At 47.3% G+C, this 26,136-nt stretch overlaps 1 pseudogene; it reads right to left on the reverse strand.

Annotated features, from left to right (window-relative positions):
- Window positions 1–8,469: 8,469 nt before the first annotated feature.
- LOC135877968 (up-regulator of cell proliferation-like) lies at window positions 8,470–13,257 on the reverse strand (annotated as a pseudogene).
- Between the last annotated feature and the right edge of the window lie 12,879 nt (window positions 13,258–26,136).

Consider the following 26,136-nt stretch of genomic DNA (forward strand, 5'->3'; position numbering starts at 1 on the left):
ATACCAGCCTGCTCTGCAGAACATATTGTAGGGGATAATCCAGCATCCCCGCACCAATAATCCAGGTTAAGGGGGTGGGTAGGAGGGAGAGCTGGATATGACCAGGTCCAGGTGCCACGTTGAAGGGCTCATTGTAAATACACACACACACACAGATCTTTTAGAGTAACTGGATCTAATAGATTGTTTCCATCTCTTATCTTTGAGACTTACACCTCTACCACGATATAACGCTGTCCTCAGGAGCCAAAAAATCTTACCGCGTTATAGGTGAAATCACGTTATATCGAACTTGCTTTGATCCACTGGAGTGCGCAGCCCCGCCCCCCCGGAGCACTGCTTTACCGCGTTATATCCGAATTCATGTTATATCGGGTCGCGTTATATCGGGGTAGAGGTGTACTTTAAAATCATTTATACTCTGAAATGTGACTCTGTAAAAGGGCACTGTAGGCTTCAGAACTGGGTTTTTTCAGGGACTCCAGTGCAAATTTAAGAACTTCAGAATGGCCAGACTGGGTCAGACCAATGCTCCATCTAGCTCAGTATCCTGTCTTCCGACAGTGATCACTGTCAGATGCTTCAAAGGGAATGGACAGAGTAAGGCCTTGTCTACACGGCCACTTTACAGTGCTGAAACTTTCTCGCTCAGGGGTGTGAAAAAACACCCCTATGAGCGATGTATGTTTCAGTGCTCTAAAGTGGCCGTATAGATAGTGCACCAGCGCTGGGAGCTATCCCCCTTGGGGGGGGGGGGGGGGGGGTTATGGTGATGGGAGAGCTCTCTCCCAGCACTGGTGCCACGATTACATAGCCACATTAAAGTGCTGCTGCGGCAACGCTGCCATAGCAGCGCTTTCACGTCGGCTGTGTAGACAAAGCCAAAGTGATCCCCTGTCATCCAGTCCCAGCATCTGGCAGTCAGAGGCTTAGGGCCTGGGACCCCAGAGCATGGGGTCGCATCCCTGACCATCTTGGCTAATAGCCATTGATGGACCTATCCTCCCATGAATTTATCTAGTTCTTTTTTAAATCCAATTATACTTTTGGCCTTCACAACATCCCCTGGCAACGAGTTCCACAGGTTGACTGTGCCTTGTGTGAAGAAATATTTCCTTTTGTTTGTTTTAAACCTGCTGCTTATTAATTTCATTGGGTGACCCCTGGTTCTTGTGTTATGTGAAAGGGTAACTAACACTTCCCTATTCACTTTCCCCACACCATTCATGATTTTATAGACCTCTATCATTTCTCCCCTTAGTCACCTCTTTTCCAAACTGAACAATTCCAGTCTTTTAAATCTCACCTCAGATAGAAGCTGTTCCCAATCCTTAATCATTTTTGTTGCCCTTCTCTGTACATTTTCCATTTCTAATATCTTTTTTGAGATGGGGAAACCAGAACTGCACACAGGTATGGGAGAACCACGGATTTATATAGTGGCACCATGGATTTATATATGTTCAATTTACAAGTAAGATGTATGTGTGTGTGTGTTTGTTTATAAACTTTCAGCCTGCAAACTCATCCTGCCTTGTGTAGTGTCTCCCACTCTCACCACTTTATCATTAATCTCCTGATGTTTGGTATTTTTAATTAAGGCTCCAGCTCCTGGACTCATGGGATTACAAAAGAATCTTCGCTTTCATTTTTTTTAAAGTAAGTTTCTAGCCCTTAGATTTGCAGAGAAATGCTTGAAATCTTTTGTGAGAAAGAAAAGCTTAAAGGCTCAAAAATCAGAAGCAGCATAGAAAGAATCCAAATGATTTTAGTTTTTTAAATCAAAGCTTTTTAAGCCAATCTCATGATTTTGGGGTCCTGATATGATTTTTGAACAGTTGGTATTGGCAAGACGGGGGCCAGACTCTCAGCTGGCATAACCCCTCCTTGTCTTGGTGTAGGGGCTATTGCAGGGTGGGCCTGTGATGTGCTGCAGCTGTCTTGACCAGTGGAGTGGCTGGCTCCTTGGGAGCTGTTATTCACCAGGACAAGTTAGAGCCATGCAGAGGTTGTTTTAATGTATGACAGAGGGGATGATTCAGCCTGTAATAGCTCCCAGGATCAGGGCTGGCTTTAAGCCAATTCGTCCGATTCCCCGGAATGGGGCCCCGCACCTAAGAGGGCCCCGCAACGTCCGGGGCTGCCGGCAGAGCGAAAAAAAAAAAAAAAAAAAAAGGCGCGTCCTGCTTCTCCCCTGTCCCTCCAGCGCTTGCGCCGCCATACAGCTGATCAGCGCAAGCCTGGGAGGGAGGGGTGAGGAGTGCTTGGGGAAGACGCGGGGCCAGGGCGGGGATTTGGGGAGGGATCCAATGGGGCAGGGAGGGGGCGGAGCCGGGGCAGGGAGGGGGCGGAGGGGGGGAGGCGAGACAATTTGCGTCCCGGCGTGGGGTCCCGCACCTGCTAAAGCCGGCCCTGCCCAGGATCAGGGTAGCAGAAAGCTACCTAAGCCCCACATCTAGGTGGGCCATAACAGTGCTTGGTGCTCCTGGGGATCTGGTCCTGAATTAAACTGGGTTCCTTCTTTTCCATCATTACCAGTTGTAACGATTTTGGTTAGCAAAATTCTATTCTTTTGTATGTATATTCCATTCTGTACAATTCCATTGTTTTCAACTTCTGCTCTGTGACATCTGTGCAGCCCAATTGTCTTTCAATGCATGGGCGTGAGAAGTAAAGGGAATAGTCGGCATTCCTTGCCACCATCACAGTTCCTACAATGCTGTCGATAATGCATTCCAAAACTTGATAAGGCTTTCACTTCAATCTCCAAAACTCCCTGCCATGTGACTGTTCTGGCCCCCGGGCTCACAGATGCAAAAGGTGGTGGTGGTGGGGTATCCATAAGGTAATTCTTTAGTGAGGTCATCCCTGACTCATCTCTGGGTTGGAATTTCCCCTTCTCCATTGTCTTGTAAACTGGTTTCTTCCTACTGTATTGAGAATCAAGGTGGTTCCTCTAGACACTTTGCTTTTTAATGGGTATCAATGGACCACTCTCTCCCCTAAAGGGTGTAGCTGTTGCTGTGGGCGAAACTCAGGCCCTGTACACATACAGCTTAGGTCAGCATAAGTTATGTTGCTCAGGGGCGTGAATAAGCCACCCCCGCTCCCCAAGCGATGTAAATTACACTGACCTAAGCACCAGTGTGAACAATGCTGTATCAGCAGGGGAGCTTCTCCTGCTGACATAGCTACCACGTTCGCAGTAGTTGGAATAATTAAGTCGACAGGAGCGCTCTCTCCCAATGGGTTAGAGCATCGGCACTAGCAATGCTGCAGCAGTGCCGCTGTAAACTCCGTAGCATAGCCATAGTCTCAGTAAGGATTGATGGCTCTTATTGTCGTGGGATTTGTCCCAGCCATGTGAGAGTTATGTAACATCCAAGTTAAGATATTACTCTTAACATGAGAAATGCAGAATTAGCATATGAGTATTAGAATCATCCATTCACCAGCATTTAGGAAAGTCTAAATACTACATATTTTATTGCAATTTTAACAACATTTCACCAGCATTAAGTCTGACAGACTCTCAGTTGATACGTAGGCATAAAGTTGGCCTAACCCTCCAGCATCACACCATCTTCCTTTTTGGCTCCCAGGTTGGCTGAGTGTCTGATTCCTTCTCTGGTTTTAAATCATCTTTCTCCCCTGGCTCTGGGGCTCACTCTTGCTCTGGGTTTAAATGACCCAATAAGAATGCCAGAAGAGAAATTATTGGTATTTAATGAATAATTGTCTTCATTCACCTGCCTGACCATTTAGCTACATAGCCATTTGTTTTCTAATATATATTAACACAAATGAAAACTTTGTTTAACAATAGTTAATTCTGCAAGAGACAAAACTTTTAAAGCATGGAAAGGCTCCAGTATTCATTTCCACCTTCACATCATCTGCAGCACTGTTGATAACACACTGCAACACTCCATCTCCAACAGTTACTGAAAGCAGCATGCAACCCAACTTCTCACAAACCCACACTCTAATGCAAACTTTAACGGCTACTTTATTCTCCCTTGTAGGAAGAAATTGAGACCCCAGCATCTGTGTGGGGCAGCCTCCGCCTGCCACCACCTGGGGCCCTGACTGCTGTGGGGCTGGGCACAGACCCCTCCCCCACCCTGCAGCCAGGCGTCCCAAAAGAGGCACAGCCCTGCCCAGGGTCCCCATCTACTGAGCCCTTTATAGCCCCCCAAGCACTCAGGCTGGTCCCTAATTGGCTGCTCTCCAGCCTCCTCTATGCAAATGAGCCCCCATCCCTTGAGGCTAACGAGGGCCTAGGTGCCCTGAGGGGGGCGGAGCTCGGCATGAGGTGACAGTTAAACCGACACAACGACACAACGGGGAACGGGGGGGACAAAGGGGTAGGGAGTTCAGGGGGAGGGGTAAAGAACAGGAGGGGGGATTTAGGCGAGGGCCAGGGAGGGGGAGGACACAGTTTACATGGGTAGGGAAGGGGGAATTCCAGAGGGTGGAGAGACGCAGATTTGAGAGAAGGTTGTGGGGAAGGGGAGGGGCAGGGGGCAGGAGTCAGGGAGTCGAGGGGAAGGGCCCTGTGGGATGGGGGAGATTGGGAGGGATCAGAGGGGAGAAGAGAGTTCAGAAGGCAGCAGATGTGGGGGATCCAAGAGGAGGCTGGGAAGGAGAGGGGGAAATGTACAGGAGAAAGGAGCAGCTCAGGGTCCGTGAGGGAATTTAGTGAAGGGGTTTTCATGGGGGGGGGGCACTTCTCAGGCCTTTCCCAGGCCCCAGGCCCTGGCAGCTGCCACTCCCCCATCAGCCCCAGCTGGCCCCTCTGCCCTGGGCAGCGAGCTCTCGGGATAGGACTGTTTGCTGTGCAGCCTCAGCCCCCTCTGATTCCCTGCCCCGGGGGAGCTGCTGTCCCGTCCCCCTCAGGCGGAGCCGTTCTCGGCTGACAGGACAAAGGGGGCAACCGGTGTGGTGTTTAGATGCTGCATGTGATTATTAGAATTGGGAGCTCTGGCTGCTGGGAGTCTGAAAGGACAGGAAACAGGAAGGAGGGGGGAGGAGTTGAGGAGGCTGGGAGAGTTACAGAGTGTGCAGCTACAGCTTGGAAAAGAGACTTCCACTGTAAATAAAGTTCTGTTGAAGTTGTTAATACTTTGCTTGTTGGATACAACAACCGGCGAACAAGCATCCATGAAAGGACTGGGTTGCTACCTGCTCCAGGGTGGGGGGACATTGCAGCCACTGGAAGTGGCAATGGACCAGGGGGTTTGGGTCAGTCCCATTCCCTTCCCCTGTGATGCCTCCCAGGGATACCCCGGGCTGTAAGACACTTTGCTACCACCTGCCCTTCGCGTGAGGAAGCCTAGTCAGTGCGTGCCAGGGGGTAACTCCCCTCTAGGCCTCTGCAGGTCTTGCTCTCTCGGTATAGGTTAGTGATACGCACCCACCAACCCTCGAGCATCGCCCTGGAGTGTCCAGCCCCTGACCCACCAGACATGCAGAATTACTAGACCCAGTGTTCCCAAACTGCATCTTAACAGTTACACCACACTACACAGCTCCATTTAATACACCGCACTCACACTTGTTCACACAGAAAGCAAGTATGTTTATTTAACACAGGGATTCAAATGATAACAAGTAGAAATATTAGAAACAAAGGGTTACATATAAGATAAAATCATGACATGCACACTCGAGCCTAAACTTGAATAATAGGACATTGTCCTGTCATAAGAGCAAAAGCCCCAAATCCTTCCAGTCAGGTGTGGCTGTGATCTTCTATTCATGAGACAAGCACACAGTCCTCTTGTCTCCTCAGTGGGAAGATGCAGAGTTTGTCTCTTTATCTACAGTTATCGTCCAAAACTCCATTGTGTGCACTTGTAGGACAACGCCCGCTGCTTGTCTTTTCCTGTTCAGGACACTCTGTGAGCATTTGCTTAACGTGTTGCTCAGACTGTAAATGGTGCCCGTTGTGAACCATACAATACTCAGAGTACATGTAGATAGACCGATAAATATCTCTTGTCTGAAAGAAACCTGGTTTTCACCTTTTCTCACCAGTTCCAAGTCACAGACCTTAAGAATATAAGTTTCAGTCTATATACATAACTCCTTACATGTTATCTGTACATGCATTTTGCAATGATTTAGATGACCAGTGTGACACAGGCTTTCAGTAGAGGCCTGGTATGACACGCTTTGGTGAAGTAGTATGTAGATACCAGGCCCAGGGGATCCCGGAAATCCTAATGCACCCCTGTGTCCTCTGCCAGTTGGCACCAAGAAGTCCCTGGGTCACACAGCCCCAGTAACACGCATGCTACTGACCAGGGGAGACCCCCAGAGTAGAAGAGACTGGGATAAAGGGGAGCAAGGCTCAGGGTGGGGAGGACTGAGTCCTAACCCCCCCAGGGTCTCTCATTTACTCTGTAGGGACAGCTCTGCGCTGGTGCTGCAGGAGCCCAGGGTGAGAGCTGGGGTGCCCTCTCTGGGTTCAGGCAGGGGCTCATTCACTGCAGGGAGTCAGGGTGTCCACAAGGCACTAAGTGCTGTCCAGGGTATTTATTAACCACCCAGGAGAATGGGGCCAAGGGACATATGGGGATTTGCCAATGATTCTGTTTTTCGGGAGGGGGCATTGTGGTGAGGCTCCAGGGAAAGAGGATTACTGGGTGGTGCGATGGCAGGGGCTATTTGGTGCAGATGACCATGAGGGGTGGCCTCTGGGGAGAGACAAGGAAAAGAGAGTGGCACTAAAATATCAGGGACAGAGATAGCAATAGTCAGAGGGGATGGGAAGAGAGAGGCGTATTGCCCTGGAGACACTAGAGGGAGCCACTTCCCCATCCAGCCACCATCTTAGGCCAGCAGTTGAGAAAGGACATGGGCAGGGAGAGCAGAAGGGGTCCTGGGCTGGGGTGACTGCAGAGAGTTTGGGTCAGAAATGCTGTTATTGATGATTTTTATCTCTACACATTTCAATCAATGTCTCTATTTTTCTTTTATTTAATCCTCTTATTTCTTCTTTAACCGTAGAAAATCTTCCTTCTGGGACTAAGGTTTAGCTGCATCCCTTGGGGACTGTTCCAGCAACTCAAGAGAGACCTTCTATTAACTGTGGTAACTATGGCCAACCCAACATTCCATAACAGATAAAAAGTATCTTTTCCCCAATTTTTATCCCATTTTCACATCCCATTCCCTTAACTTGCTATCAGTCTCTGACACACTCTATGTTAGTAAGTGGCAGAATGTGGGGTCTGGGGAAGCTCTAACATGATCCTGGATGCATAGGCTCCGACTCCGTGGGAGTTGGGGCAGGAATTTTGGGGAAGGGGGTTGAATGAGGGCAGGGCAGGGGTGGGAAGAGGCAGGGCAGGAGTGGGGCCTCCTGGAAGGGGTGGAGTGGGGGCAAGTCTGGGGGCAGAGGGGGTCTAGCACCCACCAGGCAGAGGGAAAGTCGGCGCCTATGCTGAGATGTATAAACAAAGAAGTATCAAGGAGGATTAGGGAGATATTACTTCTGTATATGCCAATGGTGAGATCATTACTGGGATATTGTGTCCAGTTCTGGTGTCCATAGTTTAAAAAAAGTGTGTTGGAAAATTGGAGAGGTTTCAGGGAAGATCTGAAAGAATGATTCAAGGTTTGAAAAAACCTGCTTTATACTGAGACTTGGAGCTCAATGCATTTATTTAACAAAGAGAAGGTTGATCAGGCCTGTAACTACTAAGGAAGAAAATAACAGATAGGAGAGGCCTCTTGAGTCTAGCAAACAAATGTAGAACAAGATCCAATGTCTGGAAATTGAAGTTAAATGTATTTTTAATTGAAAATAAAATTCAGCTTTTACAGTCAGGGTAACTGACCTGGAACAGCTTCCAAAGTGAATTGGCAAATTCATCATTATTTGGTGTCTTTAAATTGCAATTGGATTTCCTTCTAAAATATCTGCTCTTCTTAGTTCAACCACAAACTACTTGGTTGATAATGAGCTGCTTCTTACCAACTATGGATGGATAATTTCCCCCGCAGCAGGAATTATTGGACGGAATTCTCTGGCCAGGTGTTATGCTGAAAGCCAGACTAGTAGATGATTATTGTGGTTGCTGCTGGCCTTGAAATCTAATAATTTGTTAGGAAGAAACTTCTGTTGTTCCACAATTGTCCATTCAGGGTTCCTTGAACCTTCTTATGGAGTATCTGGTATTGGCCACTCCCGGAGACGGGATAATAGACTAAATTGTCCTCTCTGCTCTGCTCAAGTGTGGCAGTTCTTATGTTCCTAGCAGTGATTGTACAGCAGCCAGTCTGTAATTGTATCATAAGTTGTCATGTGACATGAAAAGTCAGAAACCTGTCAGTTCCACTTAGAAGTTGGGACGTGAACATGAGGTTCTGAGACTTAAAAAAATACAATACAGAATATTTTTTAACATGCCATTTTTTAAAATTAAGGAAAGTTTTAAAACATTTAAATATATGTACATTTCATTTCAGCAGGCTCTCACCATGTTTTAATTTCATGTTAAAGGCTTCCTTTAGGCCCTGCAGTGCCCGTGTTTCAGTTATTTTCCCCCAGTATCTTGGGAGATCTGCTGGGTTAGCATTATAACTTTTAGCTAACTGGTGATTGAACTTCTGAAAAACAAACTTCCAGTAATCAGAAGCCTCAATGCTGGGATCTGGCTGAATGCGCCACTCTGGATAATAGACACGATAATCTTTGTAGGGATGAAATTTCCCTTTTGTGCCTGATTTTCGGAATGAGTTCTCAGAAACCACTTCAGATGAGCATATATCATAGACAAGTTTTTGTGTATCAAGATCCCTGAAATTGCATAATCCTTGTGGCCGATGCACAGATGCAAAATGCTCCTTGTGGTCACAGCCTCCTGCTTCACAGGGGACTTTACAGAATGGACACTGCTTCCCACAGCCAAACACTCGCTTAAAGATTTCATCCTGGGGTTTTAATGGCAGATTGGAAAGTTTGGTGTGAATATTCAAACCACCAAATTGGGATAAGATTTCTTGTTCCAGATCCAGAAGAAAGGTTTGAATATTAGCACAAAACTGGCCTGTTTTTGCTGTGTTTTTAAACTGTATCCCAACTAAGTTGTTCTTGGAAATGACTAGGTCCTGCTGCAGCGCTTCACAAAAGTTGTTTAAAAATGCTAAGACTGTGGTGTTTTTTTCATTTTTGGAGCTTTCCAAAACTTCCCTCACTTTCTTTACTATCGTAGATAGAATCTTTTTCTCCAACTCTCCCAAACGCTTAGTTTCCCTGTAATGATCCATAATACGTCTCTGAATCCAGGTTTTGACAAATTTTTCATAGTTTTTAATATATTTCACATAGTTATCAAAGTTCATCTCCTCCAGAAGCTTTTTCTGTACAGTGAACTGGAAGAAGGTCCGGCTGCCATATTCAATGGACTCTGCCTTGCTGAGAATGTCATCTACTATCTCTATGCCTAGTCTTTTGTTGATATAATCCACCAAGGCGGGTTTGAGACATTGATCACAGAAATCCCTGGCCCTTGTTTGGTTCTCATCTTTTTCCAAATACAGGTCAGTAAATGTGGAGAAATACAGAGGTTTCAGCTTCTCTAGACGACACTGAGGATCATTTTGTTTGATAAAATCTTCATGCATCTTTTGAAATCTCGAAGCTGCCACCACCAAAATATGAATTTTCAGGTCAACTTCAAAGCAAGCAGTAGTGCCAAGTTTTTTAACATCCTCCTGTTGGAGCCTCTTGTTGATTATGTTCAGCAATTCTCTGCAGTAGATTTCATCGTAGTCCACTTTGGAATTTACCTTTTCTTCAGTGTATCTTTTACCCTCATCTATTAAGGATTTAGCAAGTTCTTCTGTGTGAACAGCTGTTTCACATTCCCCTATGAACAACAGTTGTGTCATAGTTTTGATCCATGCTGAATCTAGATGCTCCTTTTTCAGTTTGAAATTGTCAATTCCATAATACAACAAACTACCTGATTCCTGTAGCTTCTGCCTGATGGCACTCCCTCGATTTGCCAGGTCCTTTCTCAACTGGGACTCCATCTCTCGATAAATTTCACGTTTCTGTAAACTGCTGAACTTCAACTCTGACAGTGTTTCTCTCCACATGTTTTCAAATTCTCATTTCAGTTCCTCATGATCTAGTTTATGTTTTTTGTTCCTACATTCATCCAAGACCCTGTCAACTTTCCCTTCAATTATCTGCATGTATGAGGTCTGGATGTTTTCTGTCTTGAGCTGGCCTTTTCGAATTCGAATTGCTTCCTCGCACTTGTTCTCGGAGTAGCTCTCAAGTTCATTTTTGAGGCTGTTTGCACTCCTGATAAAATCTTCTCTGTACTTTTCTATCAGGTTCAGATCTGAAATTCCACTTTCAAAATAATCTTGTAAATTATCCAAAACTTTTTGTTTCTCGTGCTGCAGTTTTTCCCGTGCCTCATTTTTCAACATGGATAAGGCACCAGCCTGTAGTTTCTCTAATGTCTGATTCTGAATGACAGTTTCCTTTTCAGATACCCAGAGATGTATCTCTTTGCGGAAATGCCATTCCCACTCGGAATACTTCATAGACAGCTGGTTATAGGCTTCAGCTACAAGACTGTTTCTGAAACTGAAGATGAAGTTCTCGTGTTTTACAGCATTCCACAGGCTCTCCACCCATTTGACAAACTGGGGAATGTCCTTGGGGGCTCTATTATGTGACCGTTGCTTTATCAAATCAAACAGGTATTTCTTTAGCTCACACACACTCTCACTGTATCCCATGTTCACTGGAGCCATGGGAGGGACTCCGTGCCACAGCCCAGGGATGTACCAATTGTGTTTCTCTACATCATAGTCCATAATACATGAAAAATTCACTTTTTTACATTGCTTTTCCATCCTGGCTGCAGCTATGGTCATTTCATTCAGCTGCTCTAGGAGGTGATTCCTGTCCCTCATGTTTTGGTCATGTGCAGACACATCACTGACATTCTGATGCACAAACTGGCAGTTGGGTTTTTGCCCGATTTCCTCCATTCTGAGGAATGCATGGACCACAATTTGCAGAATATTCTTCATTTCAGTGGCGTTCTCCATGGCCATGTTAATGATAGTTATGTCACTTAACCCAATCACCAGTGTGGCCAGCTCATTGTCATGTTGATAACTATCCTCCAGCAGGGCCAGTTCAGGGGCTTTCAGGCCTTCTGTGTCTATCACCAGGATGAAATCACAGCCCAGCTCCTGCTGAAAGTTCTCTGCCACTTTAATGAGGGACATGAAGGCTCCTCGTGTACATCGGCCACTGTTCACTGCAAACTGCAGGCCGAACATGGTGTTGAGGAGGGTGGATTTCCCAGTGCTCTGCACTCCCAGCACCGTTAGAACCAGCGTTCTGGACCTTCCCCCCAGCTTGGCATGGAGCTGGGTCAGAACATCTGTCACCCACTGCAGTGGGATGTTGGAGGCATCTCCATCGATCAGCTCCATGGGAAACCCTTCCAGCATCAGGTCAGCTGCTATGCCTGGGAGATGGATGAATTGTCTTTGGCTTTCTGTCTTGTCTCCTTCTTTAACCATTGCGTGTTCAGCCTCATAAAACTGCCCCAGCTCACGCATGAAATGCTCAACCCCTAAGGAAGTGGTAGATATTAATTTATCCAGCATGGCTAGTGCTTGTGGGTCATCTCCTGCCATTTTACTTTTCCCTTTACATTGATCCCGTAATTTAAAAAGATTATCTCGAGCAATGTGATCCAGGCTAAACTTCATCCATTTCAGAAAGTAATGTTTCTCCACTGAAGGCAATGGTCCTATTCCATTAATAAATTTAATCAATCGATCAGTAAGGTCACATTGATTCTGCTGTCAACGTAATTCCAACCGTTCCTCTCTCAGTTGACATTTATAGTCTTCGGTGGCAGTCTCCCCTTGCCTTCTCATTCTGCACAGTTCTTTTTCCACTTTAGCCAATTCTTCCCAGAGATCCCCCTGCAGTCTCAGCATTTCCCTCTTGTACTTTGCCACATCTTTTATTTCCACAGTGATTTCTCTAGCCCGCTTGCTTGCAATCTGACATTCCTTTCGGTCCTCATCTACCTGGATTCCTAGTTCACGTGCGGTCACAGCCATGGCTTCCAAATTCATTCTCTTGGGAGATGAACTCATTATGCTTTTTATGGCAGATTTCAGTTTTTGCACAAATCCTGCATTATTTGTGGTGCTTTCTTTCTTCAGTAGCTGTGATTTGCTCAGATTCAGCACTGGAGCCAACTTATTAAGGAATTCCAATGTTTCCTTGGGATTTCCATTCTTGCAATTGAGAATGAAGTAGTATTTAGTGGCTGATCCCTGCAGAGGTGATAACAGTGCGTATTGCCTCTCACTGATGCTCTCAGTAACTATGAACACTGCTGAGGAGACCACTGTTAAAAAGCTAAATTGTAGCCAGTGGGACTCAATGTCTCCGCGCAGGTTTGTAATTGAGATGGGCTCTGGGAAAAGATCCAAATTCTCCCTCCCACCAGGGAAATACCAGGAAATCTCGACCAGCCCATCTGCGATTTCCCGAGGGACGTTCCCAGACTCCATGTCATGATGGATGAAGAAATTGTGGTGCTGCTCGGAGGGGCTGAGAACCTCATTGAGGAGTCTGGACTTGGAGAAGCTGCAGCTCCCCAGCCGCACAAAGGAAATGGTTGGCAGTGACGTGAGCACCAGGCTCTCCTCTCTGAACCCTCTGCTCTGTGCCAGGGAGTGCGGCCTCCACTTCCTCACAATGTCCCTCATGGCCCACAGCATCAGGGTGCACTTGGGGGTGTTGATGGCAGGTAGCAGCAGAGGGAGGGCAAACTGGCACATGGACATTTTGGACAGGATCTCCTGCTGTAGGAAACTGTCTGAGCAAAGCAGAACAGCACAGAGAACATCGAGGGGATGTAGAGACTCTCTGATGTCAGTGTCACTAAAACTAAAAACTTCTCCACCTGCAATCTGTGCCTCCTCACTGCCGCCTTCATCATCACATGCTCTATGTCCAAGGCTTGTGTTTCTGGCTGTCCCATTCAGAGCCATGACTTTCCTCAGGAAATGCCATGGTAAATCCCCTAACATCTGAGGAGTCCACTTTTCTATACTTTCTGAGCCAATTTCCAGGACATCCCGCAGCCTGAGCTTTGTGCTTTGGTATTCCTGCAGGTTTAGCTTAGAAAGGAGTCCTTGAAAAGCTTTATTTTTCTCTGTAAAACAAAATGAAAATAGGATTCTCATGACTTTCTGAAGTTAGATATTCCCACACAGATGGAATTAATGATGTAAAATCTTCATAATTTAAAAGAAAATTTCCATTGGTGGCTAGTAATTATGGGTTAATGGAGTTAAAGCTAATAAACTAACCCCCTCTTCTATTTCTTTAACTAACCTTTACTGCAGGGGTTCTCCACCTTTTTCTTTCCGAGCCCCCCTGCCCCCCCCCCCAATATGCTATTAAAACACCACAGCCCACCTGTGCCACAATAACTGTTTTTTTGCGTATAAAAGCCTGGGGCGGCATTAGGGGGTAGCAAGCAGGGCAGTTGCCTGGGGCCCCACACCACGGGGACCCCCACGAAGTTACATTGCTCAGGCTCCAGCTTCAGCCCTGGGTGGCAGGGCTCAGGGCTCCGGGCTTCAGCCACATGCGGTGGGGCTTCAACTTTCTGCCCTGGACCCCAGCGAGTCTAGTGCTGGCCCTGCTTGGATGCCCCCCTGAAATCTGCTCAAGGCCCCCTAGGTGGCCCCGAACCCCCAGTTAGAACCACTGCTTTACAGTATATACTTTTCTTTTCTCCCTTCTCTCCAGCAGCCATATGAGGGAACCATGGGGAAGGGGAGGAAAGAGTCTGGCAGTGCTCCCACCTTCTTTATAGTAGTACCTTAGAGCGCAGTCTCTGGAGAGAGGTTCTAGTGGGGCTGGTTGCCCTCAGCCCTTACAGGTACATGTAGACTGGAGCTCGAGGTGTAATTTCAAGCTTGAGTAAACATAGGCACGCTAGCTTTGTTTGAGTTAGTGTGCTAAAAATACAAGTGTAGCCACAGTGGCAGGGGTCGTGGGATGCCTGAGTACAATCCCATCTGAGATCCTAGGTAGGTACTCAGGCAGCTAGCCCACACCACCTCAGCTAGCGTCTACCTTTAGTGTGCGCGCTTGATCAAAGCTAGCGTGGGTATGTCTGCCGAAGCTGGACATTACACTTTGAGCTCCAGTGTAGTCAGGCCCTAAAAGAGCTCCTCTCTCCATTGAAAGTATAGAGTGGTGCTGAGGTCAGAACATGCATACAGGCTGCCTTTTCAATCCTCTTGGCACAGAATCAGAGTAATCCTAGAAAGTGAGTTGCAAAGCTCCATCCCCACCTCAGGAGCAGCATGTGGTGCCCAAATTGGAGGAGGACGAGGTAGAGTGAATGAGTTATTGCATAAGGTGTCACTTTCCTGGTACGGACCTGTGACCAGGAAGCAGTAGGCCCATGACACAGTGAAGTGAGTGAGCAGTGAAAAGAGTGGCAGGGAGGCCTGTGACAGGGAGGTGGGGAGCAGGGCACCGGGATTTCTCAGCTCTTTATTTTTCCCAGGTGGGAGTAGGGCATGAGAAAGCAGAGTGGTAACTGTCTGCTCATTTTCACTAGGAGCAGAGGAATGATAGGAGTTGCAGCATTAGAAGCTACTGAGAGGAGAGGAATGTATTTATTGAAGGAGAGGAAAAGCCCCAAATTGATTAGTTGGTTAGTTGATTTTATTGGGACATCAATCCAATCAGGAAGCGAATGTGGGGACAGGGGTGCAAGGAGAAGGGGTAAAATTGTAGAGAGGTTCTCACATTGTTAACTGGGTTTTCTCTCAAGGCAGATGGGTGACCTGTGAGGCCAGAAATTAACTTGATTTTTTATCTGTTTTTTTTTTAGCGAAGGTGTCACATGGCATTGTATTTTATTGTTGGATTCTGTTTTTTGGTTTGCTGGTCTTTGCACTTACTGTTACTCCTTGGTAGGTCTGAAACTTCAGAGTCAGGTTAAGATGCAATTAGTCAGAGGAGTGTCAGTGGGGAGCCTCAGATCTGTAAGTATGCAGGGGATTTGTGGTCTGCTGTGGCAGAGAGTCCTTAATTGTATGGAGTTGGAATGGCCATCAGAGATAGACAGTGGGGGGCTAAATCATAGAATCGTAGAAGATATGGGTTGGAGGAGACCTCAGGAGGTCATCTAGTCCAACCTCCTGCTCAAAGCAGGACCAACCCTAATAGATGTATATATGTGTGTGGTATGGTAATTCACTGTTTAATGTGTGTTATCCACAAAGGGACCTAGGCGTTGCAACACTCAGCATTGCAACACATAATTTTTAGGTGCCCTGCTGCCCACTGGACTGCTCAGCCCCGAGCTAGGATCCCAGGCTCCCTTTATAATGCATGGGGAGCGTAGACACCTAGAAATGAGATTCACAGAACCAGCATGCTGAGCAGGGAGCCAAAATGAAATGCCGTTGAAAAGGGTGGGGCCTAAGCCCTGCCCCTCAAAGGTAATTAGATACTTAACTCTGGGCCAGAGAGAGACGCTTGTATCTGCTCAGGATTCTCAGCTGTAAACCCCTGGACTCAGGAAGCCCAAAGCCAGGGACTGTCAGCCTGCCGCCCGGAGTGGAGTGGAGCAGAGGGGACGGAGTCCCTGCTTGCCGCTCAGCTGCTCTGCAGCAGAGGAAGGGTGCGGGGCTAGGACCAGGGAGAAGATATGGACTCTATGTGGGTAGCGGTGTGTGGGGGATCCTGCTTACCCCCTCCCCAGCTCTGCTGTGCTCACAATTTACCCCTGGCCCTCCCTTGCTCCAGGGACCAACCCTAACTCCCATCCCCTGTGCTTTTGCCCCCCCCGGCCCCTGCCTTGCTCCAGCTGGGGACCAATCCTCCCCCCCATGCCCTGCTGTGCTCTTGCCCCTCGCCCAGATGTGGATTTACCATAAAACACAGGGTGCCCTGGGACGGGAGCCCTCAAGGACAGGGGGCCCAGGGCTGGGCAGCTCCTGGGGCTCCTGCTGCAGGCTCCGCCCACCCCCACTGGCAGCTGAGCTCCCCCCTCCCAGAGCGTGCCATGTCCCCGCTCCTCCCCCACCCTCCCAGCACTTTTCCCGTCGCCAAACAGCTGTTTGCTGGCACTCAGGACGCTCCAAGAGGGAGGGGGAGGAGCGGGGCTGCAGCACACTCGGGAGGCGGGGACTTGGGGAAGGGGTGGGATGGGGTCTGGGTGGAGGTGGAGCAGGGGTGTGGAAGGGCCCTTGGGAAAGGGGTGGAAAGGGGCCCCTGCGCTCCCCCTACATATACCCCCCGAGCCCCACAACGTGAGCCCCAACTTATGCACCCCCTTCACACACACCCAGCCCCCTGCCCTCCCTGACACCTGCACCCCCTCACACAACCCCAGCCCTGACTCCTGCACCCCCCCCCCCACATTCCCACCCCAACCCTGAGCACCAAACAGGAGCTGCCCCATGTAAGTGCTCCACACCCCAAACCCCTGCCCCAGCTCTGAGCCCCCTCCCACATCCTAACTCCTGGCCAGACCCTGCACTCCAACCCCCAGCCTGCTCCTGCACCCTATCTCCCTTCCAGACCCTGCACCCTCAGCCCTGAGCCCCCTCCCACATCCTAACTCCTGGCCAGACCCTGCACCCCAACGTTTTTTTACATTTTTTTAAATAAGCGCTCTTATCCAAAGCACTTTACAATAGTTATCTAACTTTACAAAGAGTATCTGGAAAGATCATTAAGTGATCTGCTGAGACCCTCAGCAATTTTCAAGTGGTCTGTGGAAAAATAAGTTAGACTACAAAACCAATCAAGGTACCTCACTTTATTTTCATTTTCTTCCTATTTCTTATAGGAGGACAATGAAGAACAAAAGAATGAACAACGGGGGTGGGGGTGATAAGCAAGAATGTTCTTTTTCTTGGCTGGGTCCCAAGGGGGGCTGAGCACAGGGCCCCACTAACTCTAAATCCACCACTGTCCTGCCATATGAAAAAGCTATATAAGATGGGGAGTGACATCATAAGGGTTCTTCACGCCTCACTGAAGAAGAGTCCTGGAAACACCCAAGGAACAAAGACTGACCTGGGGGAAGTGCAGGACCCAGGCTAAAGGGTTTTCTAGCCTGTGAAGGAAAAACCTGAGGGTTCCAAGATGTAACGCAAGTGCAGCTTGCCCCTTAAGGATCTGCGGCCTGCTTATATCATTTACTTTGTGTGTTTAGTTTATTTGCTAGGTAATCTGCTTTGATCTGTTTGCTATCCCTTATAATCACTTAAAATCTATCTTTTGTGGTTAATAAACTTGTTTTTGCTTTATCTAAACCAGTGAGTTGGAGTGAAGTGTATGGGAATCTTAGCTCATCAGGGGCAAAAGGCTTTTGCGTATTCCTCTCCACATTGAGGGAAGGGGTGAATTTTATGAGCTTACGCTGTACAGTTCCCTGTGCAGTGCAAGACAGTAAAATTTTGGGTTTATACTCCAGAGGGGGTGCATGCCTGAGGAGCTGGGAGTTGCCCTAACTGTAGCCTTCCTATACAGGGGCTGGTCAGAGAGCCTGAACGTAACTACATCTGGATGTGTCCCTACCTGTATGTATGCTGGGGAAAGTGCAGGCTGGAGGGCTTTGCAGCTGGTCACAGGAATATAGTGTGAGAGGAAGCCCAGTGTGGTGGGTCAGGGGGCTCAATGATACCCCAGTTCCAGGTGGCACCCTGGGAGGGGGAAGCTGTCACAAAGGGTTGGGCCTGCCCTCAAAGGGCCAGCATTATCTGGCACACAATTGTAGTAACATATTAAGGAGGAGTTAGTACCTTCAGCATTTTCTTTTTCTGAGGACACAGTGCCTCCTAAATTCTTGGGTTCATTCTCCATACTTGAAGATCCTAGAAAGGAAACCACATTTAAAACCTTCTCAGATCCTTAAAGACTTTTTTGATGTTCCTGTATTCTTAATAGTTATATACTCTCCTTTCAAAATGATGAAGATGCCCCAAGAAGCTTTTTCTACAGTAAAAATAAAGCCAATGAAAATTAAAACACTGTGCAGGAAATGCTAACCACAGGGAACAGGAAGTCAAAATGTGGTTTGTTGTTATGTATTGTAGATTGAACATTCTAATTCTGTAGAGAGGTTCCAGAATTATTCATTGGGTTTTCTTTCAAGAAAGATAGGTGACCTGTGAGGCCAGAAATTAACTTGATTTCTACCTTTTTCTGTTGTGAAGGTGGCACAAGGTATTACATTTTAATTGTGGATTTTGATTTTTTAATTTTGGTCTTTGCACTTGTAGTTACTCTTTATTAGGCCTGGTAAGTTAAGTTAAGTGCAGTTAGAAGAAAGTCTCAGATCTGTAACCATTGTGACAAAGTTCTGTCCTTGACTCCGTGGGTCCTGCGTTTCCTGACGGATTTTTGCTAGCCTCAGAGGCTCACTGTGACCCTCCACATAGACCCTTGCCTCTAGAGAGAGAAGGGCTCAGTCTACTGAGCCATTTTCCTCATAAGCCAGCAAGGGAGGTGAGGAGAAACAACCCTCCCTCACACAGTCTCTGTTGTCTCCTCGTATCAGTGATTAATCAGGGAGGGGAGGGAGGAGCCCAGGCCCGCCCTCTACTCCAGGCTCCAGCCCAGGGACCCTAAACTTAGCAGCTATGAAAGCTGACTTTCTGGAAATAGGGCGTGTACAATTCCCTGGGCTACTTCCCCACAGCAGCCCCACACTCAATATCTTCTTCACAATTACCTCAGGGCCTCCTTCCTTGCACCTGATATGGATTCATACTACTTCATTCCTCCAAACAGCTCCCTCCTATAGCTCCTAACACCCACACAGCACTGACTAACTGAGAGGCTTTTAACTAGTTCCAGCCAGTCCTTGATTGGCTTCAGGTGTCCCAATCAATCTAACTCTCTCTCCTGCCTTCTAGAAGGATCTTAATTGGCCCCAGGTGTCTTGATTAACCTGGAGCAACTGCCATTTGGTTACCATGGTACCAGGGATTTGTTTAGCCTGGGGCTAACATACCTGCTTCTCACTACTTTACTGTAGCCATCTGGCCTTGCCCCATCACACCATGCAAGGGATTTACATTCAGGGCCAATTCAGACATAGGGTCCTTAATTGGATCTCTCTGAAGGCTGTTCCAACCATGAGCAGACTATATAAGGAGGGAGTGACTAGAGACATGAGCACTCTGCAGCAGATATTACAGTTCTGTGTAATATCCCTAGTGAATCTTACTCACTCCACTCTGCACTCCCTGAGCCAGTCTCACTAATCAGAGGTGGAGAGCTCCAGTCAAATTGAGCAATCCACCTCGCCTCTGTCTCTGTAAATTTCAGTTATGAATGATGGAATTTCCCCACCCCCCATTAAGACCCACACCCATTTTTTAGGATTGCGGACATTGTATTAAAATCAAAGGGAATGTGAAAAATCAAAGGCTCCTGTGAAAGTTAATGCTGCTTCAGGCTGTGTTCATTTTGGGGGTGGACTTACTGCTGGTTGTCAAGGGTGGGGGAGCTGCAATTCCCAACCCCACCTCCTTGGGGTTCAGAGATTATATTGCAAAGGTGGCACACCCCATAATGTCCCCATAAAGGAAATGGAAACATATGTCACAGAGTCTCTTCTGCACCCAGATCCCGGAGGAGCATTCCCACACCACCACCAAGCCCCTCCTGAGAATTCAGGATTTAGCCCACAGATTTGTATTTTAAGTTTTCAAATCTTTTTAAATAGCTAATAGTATAGTACTTACTCTTTTTTGTAGGAAGCTAAACTGATCACAGCTCTTAAAGAGGTGTCTGTTCAGCTGGGTTTGCCTTGTGCCATAAAAATAAAGAGTCAATAGGAATCTGAAAGTAAAACTATTTCAGGGAGGTTGGGTTACAGCCTTTCCTTTGCAATTATCAGAAACCACACAGCTGCAGAGTGTCAGCAAACAAAGCCCACATCCTAACTGGAACTTGGGCTGATGCCCAGCACCATGGGTGTGCCCGGCTTAGGGTGCAAATTATTTGAGCTCAGTTTCATGGCACAGCCCGAGTCCAATGCAGTGTCAGGCTGTCTTTCATCTCAGAGCAGGCAGGCTTCTAGCATTTGTGTACAAGCACTTGAAAAACTTATCTGTAATAGAGCCCGGACTGTGGCCTTGCAGGGAACAAAACTGATTACATTTTCTGATGGCCTTCTTTGCCTCCCTCGAGAGCCACAGATCTTGAGTTCAAAGGGAGCCCACCAGAGATCCCAACCCCAGAGCAGACACATCCTACATCAGCATCATTGAAGGTTGGTGGTGGATGAAGGGAATGCCCTCACAAACACTGAGTGAGTTCGCCACCAATCCAATGAAGTCACAGTGCTCAGATGTGTTAAAGGAGGATATTGATATAATAGGCATCACAGAAACCTGGTAGAGTGGGGACAATCAATGGGACACAATTATTCCAGGGTACAAAATATATCAAAAGGACAGAACAGGTCATGCTTGGGGGGGAGTGGCACTATATGTGAAAGAAAATGTAGAATCAAATGAAGTAAAAATCTTAAATCAATCCACATGTTCCATAGAATCTCTATGGATAGTAATTCCATGCTCTAATAAGAACGTAACAGTATGGATCTATTATCGACCACCTGACCAGGACAGTGATAGAGACAATGAAATGCTAAGGGAGATAGGAGAGGCTATCAAAATAAAGAACTCAATAATAGTGGGGGATTTCAATTATCCCCATATTGACTGGGTACATGTCACCTCAGGACGAAATGCAGAGACAAAATTTCTAGATACTTTAAATGACTGCTTCTTGGAGCAGCTGGTACAGGAATCCACAAGGGGAGAGGCAATTCTTGATTTAATCCTGAGTGGAGCGCAGGATCTGGTCGAAGAGGTAACTATAACAGGACCACTTGGAAATAGTGACCATAATATAATAACATTTAACATTCCTGTGGTGGGAAGAACACCTCAACAACCCAACACTGTGGCATTTAATTTCAGAAAGGGGAACTATGCAAAAATGAGGAGGTTAGTTAAACAGAAATTAAAAGTTACAGTGACTAGAGTGAAATCCTTGCAAGCTGCATGGACACTTTTCAAAGTAGAGGCCCAACTTAAATGTATACCCCAAATTAAAAAACACAGTAAAAGAACTAAAAAAGAGCTACCGTGGCTTAACAATCATGTAAAAGCAGCAGTGAGAGATAAAAAGGCATCTTTTAAAAAGGGGAAGTAAAATCCTAGTGAGGTAAATAGAAAGGAGCACAAGCACTGCCAAATTAATTGTAAAAATGTAATAAGAAAAGCCAAAAAGGAGTTTGAAGAACAGTTAGCCAAAAACTCAAAAGATAATAACATGTTTTTTTAAGTACATCAGAAGCAGGGAGCCTGCTAAACAACCAGTGGGGCCCCTGAACAATCAAGATACAAAAGAGCACTTAAAGATGATAAAGTCATTGTGGAGAAACTAAATGAATTCTTTGCTTCAGTCTTCATGGCTGAGGATGACAGGGAGATTCCCAAACCTGAGCTGTCCTTTGTAGGTGACAAATCTGAGGAATTGTCACAAATTGAAGTGTCACTAGAGGAGGTTTTGTAATTAATTGATAAACTTAACAGTAACAAATCACCGGGACCAGATGGCATTCACCCAAGAGCTCTGAAAGAACTCAAATGTGAAATTGCGGAACTATTAACTATGGTTTGTAACCTGTCCTTTAAATCAGCTTCTGTACCCAATGACTGGAAGATAGCTAATGTAACACCAATATTTAAAAAGGGCTCTTAGATGTGATCCCGGCAATTACAGACCGGTAAGTCTAACGTCAGTACCGGGCAAATTAGTTGAAACAATAGTAAAGAATAAAATTGTCAGGTACATAGAAGAACATAAATTGTTGGGCAAAAGTCAACATGGTTTCTGTAAAGGGAAATCATGTCTTACTAATCTATTACAGTTCTTTGAAGGGGTCAACAAACATGTGGACAAGGGGGATCCAGTGGACATAGTGTACTTAGATTTCCAGAAAGCTTTTGACAAGGTCCCTCACCAAAGGCTCTAACGTAAATTAAGTTGTCATGGGATAAGAGGAAAGATCCTTTCATGGATTGAAAACTGGTTAACAGACAGGGAACAAAGTGTAGGAATAAATGGTAAATGTTCAGAATGGAGAGGGGTAAATAGTGGTGTTCCCCAAGGGTCAGTCCTAGAACCAGTCCTAGTCAACTTATTCATAAATGATGTGGAGAAAGGGGTAAACAGTGAGGTGGCAAAGTTTGCAGATGATACTAAACTGCTCAAAATAGTTTTGTGAGATCTTTTTGACGTTCTTCACCGTCTGCTTTGGTCTTAACTAGGTGATTGGGCAACAAAATGGCAAATGAAATTTAATGTGGATAAATGTAAAGTAATGCACATTGGAAAAAATAACCCCAACTGTACATACTATATGATGGGGGCTGATTTAGCTACAACTAATCAGGAAAGAGATCTTGGAGTCATCGTGGATAGTTCTCTGAAGACGTCCACTCAGTATGTAGCGGCAGTCAAAAAAGCAAATAGGATGTTAGGAATCATTCAAAAAGGGATAGAGAATAAGACGGAGAACATCTTATTGCCCTTATATAAATCCATGGTACGCCCACATCTTGAATACTGCGTACAGAGATGGTCTCCTCATCTCAAAAAAGATATACTGGCATTGGAAAAGGTTCAGAGAAGGGCAACTAAAATGATGCGGGGTTTGGAACGGGTCCCATATGAGGAGAGATTAAAGAGGCTAGGACTTTTCAGCTTGGAAAAGAGGAGACTAAGGGGGGATATGATAGAGTCCCTGCCTCATGCTGCTCCAGGCAGTTAACCAATGCTGTGCGACCAACCCCCACTCAGTTCCTTCTCTACTTCCCTTGGCTACAAGTTGGAGCAATCAGCAGCATTACTACTTCGCTTGTTTACTTTTCCTTTTCTCCTTGGCTTAAAAAAAACAAAAAAAGCAGCAGATCTCCCAGAGACTGGAAAAATATAACTAAAGAGCAGGCGCTGCAGGGCCTAAAGGAAATAACAGACATGCCGAGAGTCTCTTTAAGTAGGATACACTTCAACCAAACAAATCCCTTAATTTTAAAAAATGGAATGTGAAAAAAATCTGACATCATGTATCATTTGTATTGAAAACTGTGAAAATCAATTGCAGGTCACATCTTCCAGATCGTGCAGGGCTGCTGCACAGGAACAGTCATACCAAACCAAATTGATAGTCCATTTACCCCATCTCCCTGCTGAACCAGAACAGAACAGCAGCCCATCTAGCCTGGTATCCCACCCCCCTGCTGCACTGGATCAGACCAGGTATCCATCCTGTCCCTGACAATGGCCATTTGTAGATGGCTCCGTGTGAAGTGCAAGAAACCATCTAATGGAGATTATGAAGCAACTTGCTTATAGAGGAAGAGTCTTCCTAGCACACCTGGGTCGTTTGCAATTTATGCTATTCCTTCAATTTTGGTTGGTTGAAATGTTCAATTTATATAATCACTGAATAACTATTTTTCAATAACCATGCAGTATGCAAATCCCTTTGCACTGGCTAATAATGATCCTTCACTGACCAGTGTGCAAGGATGTACATGATCACTGAATGGTTATTTCTTTACCATATAATGAATATGCAAAATCTCTTTATTCTGAATGGCTGCTACAACCTCTGTCCTCTGACTGGCTCCTGCACTGGGAATTTTCAAGCTATTTGACAGTACTGCGGATGCCGTCTCAGCTTCTGTCTCCATTCAAGTGAAGCAGAAAAGCTCCAAGATGAACATGAAAGAAAATAGAACGAAAATATGAAAGAACAAAGAAAATGTGCTTTTGAAACACCAGTATCGCCTGGACAGCTGTTTCAGTGAATTGTGGGATATCCTTGTACCACAAAAACCTCATTGAGATGAAGCAAAGAAACAGCAACCAATATTTTACTCTCTGGCTTTCTTTTATTCAGCATGTAACATATACAATCAGCTAAACCAATCCATTTATTAACCATGCTCATTTTGTATGTACTAGTCTGTGTGTTGCATATATTCACATTTTAAACAGAGAGAAAATGTCATGGAGCCCTGAGCTGTCACCGGGGGCTGGAGACCCAATGGGGCACAAGTTAGTAACTGCTGTGGTGGGAGAGGCAGGGCCAGGACTGCAGTCACTGGAGCAACCCCCAGGTGAAGCAGCTAAACCCCAACCCAAAGAATGGATTTTCCACAGTTACAGGGGAAATTAGATTGAAATATGTAGGGTTAGAAATCCCCAATAATGACATTTATGGCCCAAACTCTTTGCAGCAACGCCAACCCATGACACTCCTTCTCTGTGTCCCTTCTCGACCGTGGGGCTGTGAGTGTGGCTGGATTGGGCAGTGGCTCCTTCTACTGTCCCATGGGGGAATCTCTTCTTTTCATTGCCACATGCCACGCAGTTGCCGTACTCGATCTGTCAGCAAAGCTGCTTAGTGGATTTGCCCATGTCCATGTCACCCATTTTCAATTGTTTCTTTCCACATAGACCCATAGGACTGGAAGGGACCTTGAGAGATCATCTAATCCAGGGGTTCTCAACCTTTTTCTTGCTGAGGCCCCGTTCAACATCCTATAAAAACAACAGGGCCTGGTGTGGGGGAGCGCGGGGCTCCAGGCCAGGGAGACACACTTGGGCATGGGCATAGTTTTACTTCTAGTTTGGGGGCGGCGGGGGGCAAGGCCTGGCAGGGCTCAGCCCAGCTCCGCACAGCAGAGTCCAGGGAGGGTGCGCCACCTCCACCCCCTGACTCACTCAGGAGGGCACCCAGCCTGTCGGGGCTCTGGAGGGATGCAACCAAAACATAACTCAAAGGGGGGACTCAGTTCAAAAAGTTTGAAAACAGCTCAGGGTGCGGGCAGGGGGGCAGCTAGGGGCTGTGTGCAGGCAGGGGGTAGCTCAGGGCGCAGGGAGGGGGTAGCTAGGGGCTGTGTGCAGGCAGGGGGTAGCTCAGGGCACAGGGAGGGGGTAGCTAGGGGCTGTGTGCAGTGGGGTAGCTAGGGGCTGTGTGCAGGCAGGGGGTAGCTCAGGGTGCAGGGAGGGGTTAGCTAGGGGCTGTGTGCAGGCAGCGGGTAGCTAGGGGCTGTGTGCAGGGAGAGGATAGCTAGGGGCTGTGTGCAGGGAGGGGGTAGCTCAGGGTGCAGGGAGGGGGTAGCTAGGGGCTGTGTGCAGGCAGGGGGTAGCTAGGGGCTGTGTGCAGGGAGAGGGTAGCTAGGGGCTGTGTGCAGGGAGGGGGTAGCTAGGGGCTGTGTGCAGGGAGAGTGTAGCTAGGGGCTGTGTGCAGATAGGGGGTAGCTCAGGGCACAGGGAGGGGGTAGCTAGGGGCTGTGTGCAGGGAGGGGGTAGCTCAGGGCACAGGGAGGGGGTAGCTAGGGGCTGTGTGCAGGGAGGGGGTAGCTCAGGGCACAGGGAGGGGGTAGCTAGGGGCTGTGTGCAGGCAGTGGGTAGCTCAGGGCACAGGGAGGGGGTAGCTAGGGGCTGTGTGCAGGGAGGGGGTAGCTCAGGGCACAGGGAGGGGGTAGCTAGGGGCTGTGTGCAGGGAGAGGGTAACTAGGGCCTGTGTGCAGGGAGAGTGTAGCTAGGGGCTGTGTGCAGGGAGGGGGTAGCTCAGGGCACAGGGAGGGGGTAGCTAGGGGCTGTGTGCAGGGAGGGGGTAGCTAGGGGCTGTGTGCAGGGAGAGGGTAACTAGGGGCTGTGTGCAGGGAGAGTGTAGCTAGGGGCTGTGTGCAGATAGGGGGTAGCTCAGGGCACAGGGAGGGGGTAGCTAGGGGCTGTGTGCAGGGAGGGGGTAGCTCAGGGCACAGGGAGGGGGTAGCTAGGGGCTGTGTGCAGGGAGAGGGTAACTAGGGGCTGTGTGCAGGGAGAGTGTAGCTAGGGGCTGTGTGCAGGGAGGGGGTAGCTCAGGGCACAGGGAGGGGGTAGCCAGGGGCTGTGTGCAGGGAGAGGGTAACTAGGGGCTGTGTGCAGGGAGAGTGTAGCTAGAGGCTGGGTGTATACAGGAGAGTAGCTCAGGGTGCAGACAG

The sequence above is a fragment of the Emys orbicularis genome, chromosome 4 (assembly GCF_028017835.1).
Source record: "Emys orbicularis isolate rEmyOrb1 chromosome 4, rEmyOrb1.hap1, whole genome shotgun sequence".
Classification (NCBI taxonomy): Eukaryota; Metazoa; Chordata; order Testudines; family Emydidae; genus Emys; species Emys orbicularis.